General features: G+C 44.1%; 1 long non-coding RNA gene across 1 annotated transcript in view; it reads left to right on the forward strand.

Annotated features, from left to right (window-relative positions):
• The first annotated feature begins 10,034 nt into the window (after nucleotides 1-10,034).
• The window catches only part of LOC310702940, a 33,493-nt gene continuing 26,229 nt past the window's right edge, over nucleotides 10,035-17,298 (forward strand). The window contains exons 1-2 of the long non-coding RNA XR_014523816.1: nucleotides 10,035-10,081; nucleotides 10,658-10,699. This is a non-coding gene — a long non-coding RNA (uncharacterized lncRNA). The remainder of the gene's footprint in view (nucleotides 10,082-10,657; nucleotides 10,700-17,298) is intronic.

Genomic DNA, 17,298 nt, shown 5'->3' on the forward strand with positions numbered 1-17,298 from the left:
GTTGCGTGATTTTTTTTATTAAGAGGGGAAAGGGGAAATCCTGTCTGCTACCACAGCCTGGGTAAATAAAATTAAATCTACACAGTCTGGTCCCAAAGTTTACACTTTAATGCTGCAAGGGATGGCGTTTAAACTCTGCTAACTAATGGTTTTAAGTCTAAACACTAAACTGATTATTTTAAAACATTCTGCTCACACATATGAGCAATAAACTGTAAAACAATTTCCCCCATCCTACCTACAGAACCCATCGAACAACAAGGGCCAACAAGATTGGCAGGGGGTTGGACTCGATGGCCCTTGTGGTCTCTTCCAACTCTATGATTCTATGATTCTAAGATATCTATGGGAAGCTTGCGAGCAAGACCTTAGCTCAACAGCCCTCTCCCTTCTTGTGATTCTCAGCCACTGGTGTGGTGTGCTGCCTCTGACAAGTGGCACTAAAACAAGTGCTCTTGTGGGCAGTAGCCACTGAAAACAAATGATCAGAACAAGCCAATATCTACCCTAAACAATCTTTGACAGGAAGCCCTGAATATTGGGTGGATCAGACAGCAAGATGGATGCTGACAAACTTACCACATAGGCTAATGTATTTTGTGGCCATGTAGATTTTAAGTTCAGCAATATTTTTTAACCTTAATTGGGCATGAGCAAAGTCCTCACAACAGAATTTGCTTAACAACTGTAAGGGGAGAATGTGCAGCAGCCACATACAGAGACACCGTTTTGTATTTCTGCTAGGCTGTTCTCTTCAGATGTAACAGGAAAATGGAGGCTTAATATCTCCCAAGAGGCCTGGAATTGTCCTTGACTACCATGAGGTGAACATAGGGGAACTCCGGGCTCGCAAAGCTCTCCTTTCTTAATTGTCTTCCAATATATGAAAAATGCCTTTGCATATTAAAAATCCATCATCTATTGGGAAACTAATGGGAGCAAGACCCATCGGGGTAAGGCTTCCATCGCTTGTGTTCTTGGATGGGGGTTGATCCAAGGTTGCAAATGACTTATGAAAATAAATGCACCACATATGAAAATGATATTATATTTTAAGAACTAAAATATATAAAGTTTCTATGGAACAGTTACATGGGGACAGAGTTCACGGAATATACACAGACATTTTCCTGGGCGATTAATCAAGTTCTTTGTCTCTGTATGCACACAGAAATTTTTCCCTGCACACAAAATCTGCCATTAGCTTAGCATGTTCTCTTATTTCTGACCAGCATGCTCTGCTCTGCTGATCCAAAGGCCCTTGTGGGAGTCTGTTGGTAATATGCATAGAGTACATGGGAAGAAGATTCTCTCCCTCTCACCACATTCCCCTGTGACATCTCCAGAGCAAATTTGGTGCTGGGAAGGGGCATGTGTGCAGGGAGGAGAGGGGGGAAATTCCATGATGCTAGTGCAATTATTTTGTTCAAGTATCTTCAACCTTTCCAGACCCAGGACCCACTTTGAATCCAAACATGCATTTGAGGACCCATTTCTCAATTTTAACCATATATTTGCATAGTGGTAGTGCTTGTGATCCACCTTGAATAAGGCTGTGACTCCCTAGTAGGTCTCAACCCACTGGTTGAAGACCAGTGATTTAGCTGGGTTGTATCCGATGTGAGTCATGGCCCCATCTGCATTATATATTCAAAGCACTATCTTATCACCTTAAATAGTCATGGCTTCCCTATATAATCATGGGAACTGTAGTTTGTTAAGGGTACTAAGAGTCATTCCCCTATTCCCCTCATAGTGATTTAAGAATCAGTCAGCCTTCCCTTGGAACTCTGGGAATTGTAGCTCTGTGCAGGGAATAGAGCTTCCCTTACAGCTCTCAGCTCTGCAAACTACAATTCTTTGGGAAAAGCTATGACTCTTTCGAGGAGTGTGATAGTTATTTAAATGTGCCGTTTGCACCTGAACACAGTTTGTGACATCCAAGACATGAGACACCTTATTGAGGGAGGAAAGGAATTAGAGACTCTTCTGAGGGTATCCTTGCCACTCAGATAACATTGATGGCCTGAGAAAAGGGCCTTGCAGGGATAGTGCTGCAATTATGGAATGACCAGATCATTTACATACTGCTGATACACACTTTTATGTTACTGCCATTGGTTTAATACAGCCTTTCTCCAAACGGGTGCTTCCCAGATGTTGCTGGACTTCAACTCCTGTCAGCCTCAGGCAGCATGGTCAATTGTCAGGGATGATGGGAAACACCGTCCAAAACATGTGGAAGGGCCCAGCTTGAGGAATGCTGGTTTAATAAATGCTGCTGCTGTTTTAATATGTGGACTTGCTTTTTTAATTTTTTATTTTAATTCACAGCTGCTCTTCAGACTCTACATATATAAATAAATTTAAAGGTAGATGCTTATGTTTAATAGCAGCGCTGTGTTTCTTGAAACATACAGCGCCATCTTCAAAAGTTATTTCTTCTCTGTTAAAGTACCTCCCCCCCCAAAAAATGGAGCAGTACGTAGTTTAAATGTCTCAAAGCAAACTACCTGCGTGCCCCTTCAAACTTTGTTCCACAGAACCTTATTCTCTTCTTCTGCAGTTGATTCCTTATATTTTCAAATTGGATGTTGAAAAAAACCAATACGTTTTGTAAATCAAACCGTGTTTAATTCATTGACCGGAGCTTAACAGTTGCTTTTGCAGGAACCGTAATCAGAAATACATTTCACTCCTTCAGTCCCTGGGCCTCAGATGTTCTTCCAATGTTCAGCGAGACTTACAGGTGATTAGTATCTCTCGGTGTCAGGCTGCAAGCCCCAAAAAAACCCCAGTTGACATTCCTCAGCTGCCAAAGAAATAAAAGAAAGGTGTAGCAAGCAAACAGCATTGCTTGGTTAGCGAGCGGCTACCTCTCATCCCAAGCTGTGACAAATGTTGAAAATCATAGAAACGAGAGGCCGCAATATTGGCTGAAATGTCAGATAGATTAAACGAAAACAGGTTGATTTTTAGCCATGAGAGAAAACCCCAATCAGGTATGTAAGGAGTAGCGGGGAGAAAGGGAGAGAGAAAGAGTTTCAAATATAAACCTCGAAACTGACAAGTGTGCTGTCAAAAGTTACTCACTAGAGACAATCAGGGCCTGAAACAAATCTAACCAGTGTTCTGGAACTGAATGAGTCGGTGGGGAACTCAAATATGGACACAGTGTCAAAAAGTACAAACGTAATTTTTTTCCCCTTGCCTCATGTAGCTCCTAGCAGCATTTCATTTCTGAAGGCCCGCGAGGCCAACACTTTGCTGAATCCAAGCAAGTCCGAGGTCTGTTCAGTGCCTGGATGGGTGAGTGCCTGGGAGCCATACTCATGAGTTCCAGAAAGGTGAGGTATTAAGGTAAGAGAATTAATAAACCGTAAATCACAACAGAAACAATGGAAATGTCTACAATTTGATCATCAGTGTTTAAGTTACAATTTCCAAGGCCACTATTTTCTTCCATCACTTATCGCTTTTGCTTGCCAGGGCCGGCCCACCCATAAGGCATCATGAGGCAACTGCCTCAGGTGGCAGCAGAACATGAAACCGATTTTTCTTCCTCCCCTTGTTCTTATTGTAGATATTCTCTCACCCCTTCTTCCCTGGCAGGAAGAGGGGGAGCCATTTTGGGGTCTGCCTCAGGTGCCAAAATGTCTTGGGCCAGCCCTCTTGCTAGCAGTTCCAACTGCTTGACGAAGGAAGAAGTGTTCAAGTTAATCACATGTTCCTACTTTAACAAACCACCAGACAGTGGCAGGGAAATCGCAACGAGTCTCTTGGCTATTTGGAGCATTCTGCATTGGGAAAGGAGTCAGCACCCAGGAAAAGTGAATGCTAAGGAGCTTGCTGCAGGGTGCTCCCAGAATTAAGAAGTACTAACTGAGGGCATTTCCTTGCATTCTATATGATTACGGCAAGGAATTTGGTCACTGTGAGATAATTCTTCTGTACAGCAGCCGCAAGGCAGAAGATATTCTGTAGAAACCCCACAGAGGGCCACCGATTGGGGCCACAGGGAAAATTGGGAGTTCACGCACAGCCCTTCTGGATGCAGGATAGAGGTGGGTATGGGTGTGGGTGTAAAAGCTAACTTATTGTACAAACATAAAATTAACATGCATTGCCCTGCCTGTGTTTGCATCTGGTCCCAGCCATATTTGCCATGTGGTCCTCAGATGATTGCCTAACGGGAATGTGGCCCCCAGGTTGAAAAGGATTCCCCATCCCTGCACTTGGGCTTTCCTTGATGCTTTTCTTGTGCTTCCTCCATTGGAAATATCGTAGTTTGGATTACTTCCTTTGATTCCTTGCAATAGCATCATACTGATTGCTCAGAGCCACAAAGCAAAGTTGTTCAGCTTTTCTGGGGAATAACCTTGAATAGGACATGAATAGGGTGCACACACATACCCTTGGCTATGCCCATGCTCAGAACAAAACCACAATGTACACAAAGTCTTGGGGCATGTTCAAAGTTACAGCTGAATCAAGCAACAAGTGCACAAAGAAGGAGTGATAGCAAAAACTGTGGCTATGAATAGCTGGAAAGAATTCATTGTTGGGCTACTTCTGGATGTTTTGGAATTAATACAAATCACATTATAATTATGATGGTATTTGCTTATGGGGGAGTCTAAATGCAGCCTCCTAAATTTGTTAAGGCTATAGCAAGCAGAAGCCTAGGCAAACCCGAGACCAGATTTATTTATAAAGGTAAAGGTAAAGGTACCCCTGCCCGTACAGGCCAGTCGTGTCCGACTCTAGGGTTGCACACTCATCTCGCTCAAGAGGCCGGGAGCCAGCGCTGTCCGGAGACACCTCCGGGTCACGTGGCCAGCGTGACTAAGAGGCATCTGGCGAGCCAGCGCCGCACACGGAAATGCCGTTTACCTTCCCGCTATAAAGCGGTACCTATTTATCTACTTGCACTTAAGGGTGCTTTCGAACTGCTAGGTGGGCAGGAGCTGGGACCGAACGGCGGGAGCTCACCCCACCGCGGGGATTTGAACCGCCGACCTTGCGATCGGCAAGTCCTAGGCACTGAGGTTTTACCCACAGTGCCACCCGCGTCACAAGATTTATTTATACTATAATATAAATAAATAAAAACTTATTGGTTCTTTTATAATGGCAAACCACAACAAACAACACCTGGAAAAAATGATTTGGGACATGTAAAACATCTGTGGAACTAAAAGTAATGATGGTGCTTGACACAAGGGTTGATGCAAAGAGACTAAGAAATTTGGGGATGTGGCCGTAGAGTGATAAAACCGTGGAAAAAAGCAAAGGTCAAGGAACCATCAATCTATTTGTCTATCTAGTTACGTGGTCTCAGGGGCTGACATAATGATGAACAAGATGAAATGCAGCACCCTTGGGACCCCTCCCCCCCCCCGCTTTGACATCTTTCCCATCAAGGTTTTGTACCTCTGTTTTAGCTACAGCCTCTCTGTGCTCCTTATGTATTTCACACCCCCATTTGCAACGTACATGCTTTCCTTTGAAACTTACATTCTATGTGCTAGAATGCAGTTGTTGTTGTTGTTATGTATTGTTTATTGAATTTACTGTATATACCGCCCTATACCCGGAGGTATACTCAGGGCAGTTCACAGAATAAAGCCACAAAATATATAATCAAAATACCCAATAAACCCCAAAACCACATTTTAAAAGGGCATAGGATCCTCACAAGATTTAAAGTAAGACAATTAACAAACCTGGACAAGAGCCACTTATTGGAATATCTGACAGATGGACAGATGAATAAATAGGCAGGCATATTTGAGCACCTATACTTGCTGAACTTATAAAATGTAATGATGCAAACTCTCTTTCTGCCCACTTATGCTCACAATCTTCTCCCAGGTCATCAATCACAACAGACTCCAAAACTTCGGGGGGGGGGCACCAGGTTGGGGAAAGGCCGAGGTAGCAACTTCCAGACAACTTATTCATTACACATTTGTCCTCATTGTTTGTTTGCAGCCAAAACAGCCCACTTCCTATTTCGGTAAACGGAAGCAACTTGCTCTTTTCCCCATGCTGTGTTTAGTGCGTGCGATTTTGCTGATTGGGCGCCCGGGAAGAGTAATCAGAGGGAACCGAAGCCTTGCCACCAGCCGCTACGGGGCAGCAAGCAACCGTGTGGCAATGAAGCTAGAGTTTATCAACATACCTTCCAACATTTTTACCTTTGGATCTGGGTCATGAATATGTGCCTCAGAACACCAGAGGCAGAAGCAATAGGGAGAAGGAGCGGCGGCGGCAGTGTTGCACCTCTCCTTTGCTCTTTGGTACCACCAGCCCACAGCTCCACTCCCAGGTCAGGCCTGAGACCGGAGTGGAAGCAGTGGATAGAAGGAGTGGTGGTGGTGGCGCCACTCCTCTCCTCCACTGGGCATGCAAGGGAGGTGAGGACAACACCTGCGCGGAGAGCATCTTCACAGCTCTCCAGCCGCTGTTACAAGCTGCCGAAGGGAGGCCTGCCGTGGCAGCCATGGGGAGGTTCAGCCGGCCAGCTCATGCTCCACTCCAAGCTCGGCAGCGGCAGTGCTGGAAGGGGAAAGCGGGAAATTCCTGGATCCAAACAGAAGCTGGGAATAGTTCTATGAATCTGAGAGTGTCCCTCTTAAAATGGGGCAGTTGGAGGGTATGCTTTGGCAAAGCTGCAGGGTGGTTTTCTTCAGCCTCGGGTCCCCATATGTTGTTGGACTACCACTCCCATCTTGCCTGACCATCAGCTAAGCTGCCTGGGAATGATCTGTGGGCCAGCAATATCTGAAGACCCAAGGTTGAACAGCACTCCTTTGGGGTGTGGGTGACTTTTGCAAGCTCAGGGCCAGACTTCAGTCGCTGTGGTTCGGTGATAGTAGCAGCCCATCAGGACTTGGGGCCAATGCACTAAACCACAGGGAGGAGAGAGAGTTACTTTAGCTGTGGGACAATCAGCAGGCAAAGGAATCCCAAGATCCATTGCATAGCATATGGGAGGTGGGATTTTGTGTGATATCTTGCCCAAGGGAGCCTCAGGGTTTACTAGATTATACTGGATATTTAGCTCCAATATTTTGCAGCTTGTGAGTATTCTCAAGGACATAACGGAATAATTGAGTGATTCACCATATTAGGTGAATGGCCTAGAAACAAATTATACATACTTAGTAATGTATCCAAAATATTTTTTTAAACGGTGAAGGGTTGCTTTTTTTAATCGATTGCATATCCTTGTATTTATACATTCCATATTGCGTCTAAATGCTAACATTTTTATTTCCAATTTGGAAAGATGAGCTTCAGAGTTTTGCTCTCGCTTGCCAGCTCTGGGAAGATACTTAAGAGGGCCACTTAAACATTAAGCATATGTTGAAATCCATTACTCTCCGGCAAAGCACTAATGCACATGTTTAACTTTAAGCGTGTCTTAAATCCCCATTGACTTCCAATGTGCATTTTCTAAATTGGGGCTTTTAGGAAGTGGAAAGGGGCTTCTGAGTGATTGTGACCATCTCGATGTAGCTCCTAATGGACAGTTATAAGTGCTGGTGCACTAGAACGGATACATCAGAGTTTCAGAAATAAAGGATGTTACAGACATCAGCTGTCCATTCTATTAATTTCAGCAAAGATGTAATGCTATGGAAATGATGCCTGTGCTAACTTTTATGGGAGTGAAGAGAGAGAGAGAGAGAGAGAGAGAGAGAGAGAGAGAGAAGACTCATTTAGGTGTGCAGGATAAACACAAAAAGAAACCATTGGGTCATGCACACAAGGCCCTCTTCAACATCGGGGGCCCCAGAGGTGTCCTGCTTCTCGCTGGATGGTGGACTTGGAGTATGTTTTCTGCCAAAAGCTTTAATGCTCAAATCAGTCCAGGGCATAAGCAGGAACAAGGCTTGAAGGCACACCAGGTACCTACGCAAGCGAATATGCTGATCCAGCAAGTGAGACCCAAACATACTGGGCTCCTGTTATCAAGGAATGGGGTGGGGTGGCGAGTGGGATGTTTCTTTGGACTGAGCAAGCAAATGGGAACTTATTTGGGTGGGCTGGGCCTAAGCTGTCTGTTTGCACCGGCCCCGGCATCTGACACCATAAGCAATGGAGGAGGTGAAAGGTTACGGAGATCCTGCTCACATACCTGCCAGAAGGTCCGGCTGGTAGATACAAAAGAACAGGTCCTTTTCTGCCGTGGCCCCGCATCTATGGAACTTCACCTCCCAAGATACACAGTTCTCCAGTAGCAGCCGACAGGGTTGCATGGGCAGGGCTGTGTTGCTCTACTGTCTTCCCAATGCCACACATCCCTGCCAGTTACTAAGTAGGACAGCTGAAGGAGCAAGGCAGTGAGAAGGCTGCCATGGTGCGGCCGCAGCATCAGGAGCATCAAATTAGCTCTGATGTTGCACCTCTCCCTCTCGGTAAGGGGCAGTGACATGTGACTTTAGAAACACGGGAGAGTCAGGCAGCCTCACCAATGCACCCCTGGCCAGTTGCTACTGCAGACATTTACTTTTTCTTAATTAATTTATATACCACTCATATACCAGAATGGCTTCTAAGTGGTTTACAAAAGTAAAATCAATTATAAAACCCATGCATATTAGTCTTCTTTGCCTTGTTGTGGCAGGCTGCAAACACATTGTTCTTCAGGCTTGGCCATGACCACAAAATGGAAGATGGCAGTATCCCCCAGGACGTGCTCTACGGGGAGCTGGCTTCAGGCACCAGGCCCAGTGGCAGATCAACTCTGCAATACAAAGGTTTCTGCAATTGTGACATGAAGGCTGGAAGCATCAGTCCTGCCGCGTGGGAATCCCTTGCAGAGGACCTAGAGACAGACAGTCAGGTTGTGCATGAGGAGGAATGACCGCTGGGAGGAGCACAGAGAGAAGAAACACCATGGTGCATCTGCAACAGCACAACTGGATGCCTTCATCTGCCCCAGCTGCAACAAAACTTGCCTCTTCTGCACTGGTCTCTACAGCCACAGCAGGCGCTGCAGCCTCCCAACAGCTTGACCTCACCCCCAAAGGCACACTCCTCCGTTGTCTCCCGAGACAAGACAGATGCCAACCAGGCTTTTAGTTAGCACCCTCTATTATGCGGGTACAGCTTTCTGTGATATATTTAAGGGAATTAATGATACAGAATGATCTGCAACGTTTTTGCTGCTGTTTTTATGATAGCGGCAACATTGCTTTATATTTTATATGGGCTTTAATCATTTTAAATGTTGCGAGTCACCAAAGGAAAACATTTGTATTTCGAACAGTGGCTAATTAAACTGGTGGAGTTTAAAATAAACAAAAAAGTTGTAGTTGGCAAACCGGCGTCAGACTTCGAATTCCGAGGCGTTCTCCATAAATGTATTTTGGAGACAATGTCTTTTCAGAGAGTCCAAATGGCAGGGATTTCCGACAACAGAGTACTATAAGGGTAACAAGCTGTCACATTTCATCTGATGTTTTCTGCATAAGTGATTTTTTCCCGTGTTGCCAATAATCACCCAGTTTGTGTGCAGCCATTCTATAAAGCTATTAGTAATCCATGCCCACCATGTGGGCACCCGACCAGCTAAACTCTTCTTCAGATGATTGTACGAAGGGGGGGGGAGTGTTACATTTCTGTTAATGACTTCCTGCTTTAAAAGCAGTGTTGTCTCTCCAGCAGAGGTGGTGGTGTTTTTTTAAAGGGTTTGCAAACCACTGCCTTAAGTTTACCTTTATCCTGGACGCAGGAGAAACCCCAGTTAATCTTTTTTAAAGTCTTATTCACTTAATGGAAATACTTAGGTGCATAATTACATTGAGCAGCTATTGCTATTGCAAAAAGGAGAAGAAGAAAAAATAATCTAATGGTATTGTCTCTATAAGCGAATGAGGATTTCAGGAGGGGGTGTTGGTGCGACCCCACGTGATCCAGAGAGGTTAATGCAGTTAAAGTTATTTCACAGTCCATTAAGGAGCTTACGGTGACCTCGTGACCTTTGAGCCAACAACACGGAATCCATTATCATCACAATGGAAGTGGCGGAGGGTTCGGCTGACTTGACAATGGGCCCAGGAAATCCCAAGTCAGTACTTAGGGTTACCCCCACCCCCTTTCCTTTCCTTTCCTTTCCTTTCCTTTCCTTTCCGTTCCGTTCCGTTCCTTTTCTTTTTAAAAAAAAACAAAAAACACACACACCAGCCCATGCTCATTTCTTTCTGCTTCTTTGGTACTGCTATTAACATGCCTTCCTGTAATTTGTAACATTAACATTGCTAAAGGTACAGGAAAGGACACCGAAATGAAGATGTCAGAACTGCTGACTTAGTTCAGCGTATGATAATATGGGCTACATATGGAAATGGTCGAGAGATAACTAGAAAGATCGAGATGAAAACAGTAAAGAAACTCCGTGGAAATGATGATAAATTATCAAAGCCTGAAAAATCTTATTTCGGCACATTTTTATTTCTCTCTGTTTTTTAAAGCCCTGTGTTTAAACGCATTCCTGTCGACTGCGTCCCAATGTGTGTGTACTTTACTTATGCAAATAGTATTTCTGTTGCTGTATCTTTTGAGTTTTATCGATCAGCAGAATTCTGAATAGGATACCCTTGCAAGCTCAGTCATCTAACACAACCTATTGCTAACCTTTCTTAAGGATGGAGCTTTCTGAAACGTGCTGCCAATCAAACCGAAATTTGTAAGTTGGAAGAAACATTTTAATTAAGGAATTTTAAACACAACATTTCTCTCGTGTTTTGTTTTAAAGGATAAACATAGCTATTTGTGCTTGCTTAGAAAATAAAATAACATTCAATTACCCTTTCCTGCATGTTCACTTAGTAACAATAAATCTGTTAATGCTAATAATAATGGTACTTTTAAAAAAAGGGATTTTCAATAAATGGTCATGAAATTTAATCATCCCAGTAAATTAAATGTAAACTTCTCAAAAATCAGTAAACACAGGGATATTGAGTAAGCAGAAATATGAGAAAGGGATGTTGATATATGGGGAAATTATAATAATAAAGTATTATAGCAGCATTAAAAATTGTTTTGTAACTAATGTATAATAACGTATTTAATCACTTTAGTTACTGGGGAGTAAGCCTCACTGAATTCAGTCAAATGTATCGCTGAGTAGTCATGTATAGGATTGCACTATTGATCAACCATATAGGACATCAACACTGCAATGATGCACATATCTACTCAGAAGTAAACCCAACTGAGTTCAATGGGTGTTACTCCCAGGTAGGTGTGTATAGGATTGCAAATCAAGACTTGTATTAATCAAGCTGCATAGTAACTTTTTAAGATAAGACTGTTAGAAGGGATTGCACATGAATATTAACTACTTAATTTGCAGGAAAGTAGCATGATCTCCTATCTTGGTTCAAAAATACATAAATGGTTGGAGAAGTTGTTGTTTGCTACCGAAGTTTAAAAAAAAAGGAGCCAGTGATTGGGTAGCATTTTAAACACACGTGGGTCATCAAACTTCTGAGCTAGGAGAAAGCACTTCTGATCATGCTCTGATCTTCATAATTCCTGTGGCCCCCTCCTGTAACCCCCTCTTGAGGGTTGGTGGACTTCCCTTAACAGGACAGGATGTGGCACAGAGTACTGCAATAGGCAGGCAGACGTAGGGAAACTGGGTTCCCTGCATTGCACAGTATTGCCACTGGACCCTGAAGTTCAGTCGCAAGAATTCTCTGCAGAATGTTTAAAGGAGGGCCCCAAACCCTGCACTGAGTTGTGCTGCACTGTGTGCCCCTCACAATGGAAGCTTTTGCAAACAGAAGAGGCAATCGGTTTTTGCAAAGTCCCCCTTTTGTCTGCAGCCCTGTGCGCTGTCTTGTAGGGGAAGGGCGGTAGCTCAAGAGGTAGACTGGATCCACTTTGCATGCTGGAGGTTCAATCCCTTGTGTGGCGTTTGCCCATTCGTTTAGAGCCTGTCTGTACAAGGGAAAAGAAAGGGTTAAAAATGTAGACCAATAGGAAAGCTGGAGGCAGAGCCTAGATGTGTATAAAAGGGCTTAGCCCAAGGTTTGTTTGAGATGTTGGTGGGTAGTTGGTTGGTTGTAGTGGGTTGGCTGGTTGGGAAAGGCAATTGGAGAAGCAGTTGGCAGGCAGTTGGAAATAGAGAGACAGTTAGGGCAGTGGGTTCTTGAGTGAGGGGAGGTAGAAGAGACAGAGAGAGGAAAATAAGACTAAGAAAGTAAAGAGTAACAACATTTGGAATGCCGTAAAAGTTTGTTTGTGTCTGAAATAAAATACCCTCTTCTTTATTAACTTGAGAATCAGACTGAGATTGAAGTGATTTTACCTGGCTGGTGGCAGTAGATTAGTGGTGTACGGGTCAATAGTCCGTGAGACGACCGGGGGCTCTGTACGAATGCCACACCTTGCGTCTCCAGTGAGCTCTGAGAATGTTCACCATTAGAAATCCTGGAGAGCGGCACCCAGTCGGCGTAAACAACACTGAGTGAGACGGATCAGTGGTCTGACTCAGCAGCTTTCTATATTCCTCCAACACCACTACCAAAAGTCAAACCAACTGTCTGGACCAGGTCTTGGGGGCCATGGGGAGCTGTGTCCCCGACACACTGCTCACAGAAGCATTCACTGGATGTAAGAACTTTCTGTAAGTGGAGGGGCACAACTGGATATAATCTGTTTGATTTGAAGGCAGAATCCCTAATACACAGAAGTCTAGCTGTGCATAAAAAAACTATTGCCTACACATGGGTCATCCATCAGGGCTATTTCCATAAGTACAGGAGGGTGTAGCACAAGGAATAATTTTCTGTATTCAGCACCAAGCAAACAGGAGATTGAATCCAGGCAACTACCACATGCAGTGCTATTCCTCCTTCCTCTAGAAGGGTTAAGCCACCATTTGGGAAGTAGGGGCAATAGGTAATGTCTGAAGAGGCTCCCACCCCTCTTCACCATTCTCATTAACCTCAAACATGGAGAGTGATCTCCTCAAGCAATGAACCTCCTGTATTTGCAGAGGATCACTATGCATTTTAAAGCCCTACGTATGGGGAGCCTCCACAAGACCCGAAGACTCTCCAGTCAGTCCACAAGGTCACCCTCCAACTCATGTCGCAAGAATGGTGATGAAGGAGCAGAGCAAGCACACTAACACCCTTTACATGCTAACTTAACCCTTGCAGGTTAGAGGGGGCTCTGGTAATTAGGCAATAAAAAATTGTCTACTCATTTATACCAGAGGTGGGGGACCTGTAGCCCTCCAGATGTTGGGGTCCAATTCCCATCAGCCCAGCCAGCACGCCCAATGGTAAGGGATGCTGGGAGCTGTCATTCAAAACATCTGGTGAGCCACAGGTTCCCCAGCCCTGATTTTTACCTACATCTGTTTTATATACTTCAAAATATAGCATTCAAACTACAGTCTGTGCTGGCTTCCCAGCTAGCATCAAATTCTACAGTTTGACTGTGGATGCACAAAACACATGTGTGAAAGCAGCTTAGCCCTAGCTGGCCTGCTCCCTACCAGAGGTATGTTCTGTGTTTTGTCATGTTTTCACCATGGACTGGTACTCTATTTATTACATGTGTGGGGAACCTTTGCCCCCCCCCCAGATGTTGCTGAACTACAACTCCCATCAGCCACAGCAAGTACAGCCAATTACCAAGGATAATGGAAGTTGTAGTTTATCAACATGTGGAAGGTCAAAGATTTCCCACACCTGATTTATTAGGTGATTCGCGGAACTTCTAATTGTGCATTTTATGTCTTTAAGTATATGATGTGTCTGAGTTATTAACTCATTTTGGCAAATGTATTTCTTATTTTAAAAAATATGTGTGATGGGAGGGAGCATGGCTCCAGAGCGAGCTGTACATGCATCCTCTTGTGTGGAAATCTGTTTTACATAAATGTGTGGCTGAGAGATGTTGTCTTTTGTGTGTGTGACAGAGTTGCTGTTTTCGAACAATATGTTTACGAGAAGGTTGAATCTGTGTTCCCTGGAATGAAAGTATCAAATGTAGCAAGGTTGCACATAGCATCCTTGAGTGATCTAGGAGTTTTTTAATATATATATATATATTAAAAGCTGTTCAAGCCTTGATTTTAAGATTTTTGTGACAGCAAAATTGGCACTGTCAACATAAAGGCAAAATATAGACCTGAAAGGAGCGGCAGGGGTGCGGTGGGGGACAACTCCACAGCAAGTCTCGGCTTTCAGTGGCCAAAAATAAACCAGTTCTTGGCTGAAAGACATAAGTGCTATTGTGAAATTGATATCCCTTCTTGGCTTATTCCCAGACAATATGTTGCCTTTCTGGGGGCTGATCAATATGATTGATGTGATGTGTGAAATTCAGGAGGGAGCTCCCCTTTAATCAAGCCCACTGTCCTCGACAGATAGGCAGCTGCGGACTAACATGTTCTTCAAACTGTCTCCTCCCCGCTGCCCAAACGGAGAGGAAAAGGAAGAGCAAACTGCAAAAAGGGAACATGAGATGGCAGCAAGTGCGCAGTGCATTGGAGAAATCTGCGCGCACCCCCCCCACTGCTCCGAGTGTCATAAACAAGCCACAAAAGATGGTCATTTCAGGCTACTTCGAAGGGACGGTGATGAAGTTGTTCCTATCTGCTTAGCAACTCAGCTTGGGAATCTGGCTGCTTTCCGAGAGCTTCCGCCCTCTCTTTCTCTGTTATAATATTGATTTGCTACTGGTATCAAATTTTTTTGGCTTGCGCAAAGATGAAATAAGTCGAGCTAAAAATATCAGAGGAAGGTTGCAACACTTTACTCTTTTAGACATGATGCAATTATCTGTGCAAAGAATTTTAAGTACCAGCTCTCCCCGGCAAGAAAACATTCCTGGGTCGCGAGCCTATAGGTTTTCCCTACGCTTATACAACAGAAGAGGCGCTGCTTGTGTTGAATGGCAGCTCTTTTGAAAAGAAAGGGGAAAGATAGGGATTGTGTTCTTTCAAAAGCAAGCAGCAATTAAATTGTTAACGCTTTCCCCCTAGATGGTGTTACGAATTAAACTGATTACATTGAATCAATTAACATTACAGGAGGGTCTTCCTTTTTAATAATAATTTTTAAAAGGTTTCCCATGGTTGTTTCGGAGGTACGAACCTCATTTTGTTAACCTTTCCATGTGTTGCAAGATTCACCGATCACCACCTGGTGCCAGCTTGCCGACTAATTATGTCATAAGCAATCTCCTAACCATGTGTAGTTAGCTCTGCCTGGAAAAGATAGAGCGCCTTAAATGGCTGAATACTTCTCTCAGAGGAGCATTTTGAACCATCAACAGACAGCTAAAGAGAACAACGAAGAGAGCAAGGGCAGGTGAATAACAGTTGGCTCCTCAGATCCCTCGATGGAACGTGTTCTTTTCCCAAGATCTCAGAAAGAAGCACCCATCAGGAATCTCAGCTAGAGTTCCAAAGGCAGAGCATCCTTTGAGCCTGGTTTCAACAATGGAAAGGTGGCATACAAATAAAGCTATGTATGTATGTATGTATGTATGTATGTATGTATGTATGTAATTCCCACCAACCCCAGCCAGCATGGCCAATAGCCAGGATTGATGGGAGTTGTAGTCCAACAACTTCTGGGGATCCACATGTTTGCCATCTCTTCCCTGTAAGCACTAGCAGTTTCCTCAGAGGCAAGGACACCAAAAAGATAATAGGGGCCATGTATGGAAGTGAGAGCTGGACCATAAAGAAGGCTGATCGCCAAAGAATTGATGCTTTTGAATTATGGTGCTGGAGGAGACTCTGGAGAGTCCCATGGACTGCAAGAAGATCAAACCTATCCATTCTGAAGGAAATCAGCCCTGAGTGCTCACTGGAAGGACAGATCTTGAAGCTGAGGCTCTAATACTTTGGCCACCTCATGAGAAGAGAAGACTCCCTGGAAAAGACCCTGATGTTGGGAAAGACGGAGGGCACAAGGAGAAGGGGACGACAGAGGACAAGATGGTTGGATAGTGTTCTCGAAGCTACCAGCATGAGTTTGACCAAACTGCAGGAGGCAGTGGAAGACAGGAGTGCCTGGCGTGCTCTGGTCCATGGGGTCACGAAGAGTCGGACACGACTAAACGACTAAACAACAACAACATGTAAACTCTCAGTTTACTCCAAACCTCTGCTGGTCGTAGGTATGACCCAACCTGAACTTTGCCTGTGGATTTATCTTTGCTTCTTTTGGAGCTGTCCATGGTACTGCTTCCTTGCTGACCAGACTCTCAGTTGCATCTTACTTCAACACCAGTGAGGGGTCAGTTTCCTTCACCAGACCTGATGGCAACCAGCTATGGCACTTGCAATTTTGTCCTCCAAGAGATTAGAACGGGGGGGGGGGGGTGCTCCAGAGGAATGACCCTCCCTCTACTCTAGCATATGTTGCCTGAGGCACTTTCTTCGCTCTGTTTCGTACCCTCCTCACGTTCCATTTTGTTTATTCCTGGACCATTCCGGCTGCTCATAATGGCTTCCGACTCTCCCATCTTATTCCCAACAGCCATTTATTGCATGCTGCCATTCATACCTACTCACAAATCCATAATAATTCCACCAAAATGTCTGTATGATACCAGTTTTTTTAAAGACTTTTCAAAGGCCAGGTCTTGCCTCCTAAAGCAGAGAGGCAATCAAACTAGATAAAGAGGCTCGTTTCCTTCAATCAAAGGAGCAGAAATAATGAATTTCACTGAAAACTGTGTTGTCCAATGGGCAAGAAAATTATTAACTTTCTTTTGCAGAGGTGAGCTACAACTTGCAACTGTTTTACTCCCCGAAACCATGCAGCCCAACGTGATAAGAGGAAGTATTACAAAGTAATTAAACATTTCAAATGAGTTCAGCAAGCCACATATGGAATGAGTTGACACACCCACACTTACAGTGATTGTATACTAATAATAGTGGCACTGGTGGTTGTGTTCATGATCACTGTTTGGAAATAGCTGTGGAGGATGAGTATCCCATTAAATGCAGGTTCACTAAAGTCAAGCACAAGGATTTCACACGCTGAGAGGAGTTGGGCCACTTTGGCGTGTACTGCAGATAATGTCTAAAGCACAAAGGCTGCCAAAATCTTATTTGTCCTTCAGATGAAGTCCATATTGACTGTCTAAAAAAAAACCTACCCAGCAACCCACCCTCTTTGTATGAGCCATTATTTTCAAATTGTTTCCCAACTTATACTGCAGTTGAAAATTGGACAGCTCTTCAATGGTGGCTGCATTTCAATTGATTATCAATACAGTTTTTCAGAATTAAGAATATTG

This window comes from Podarcis liolepis, assembly GCF_965112155.1.
Source record: "Podarcis liolepis genome assembly, chromosome: 3".
Lineage (NCBI taxonomy): Eukaryota > Metazoa > Chordata > Lepidosauria > Squamata > Lacertidae > Podarcis > Podarcis liolepis.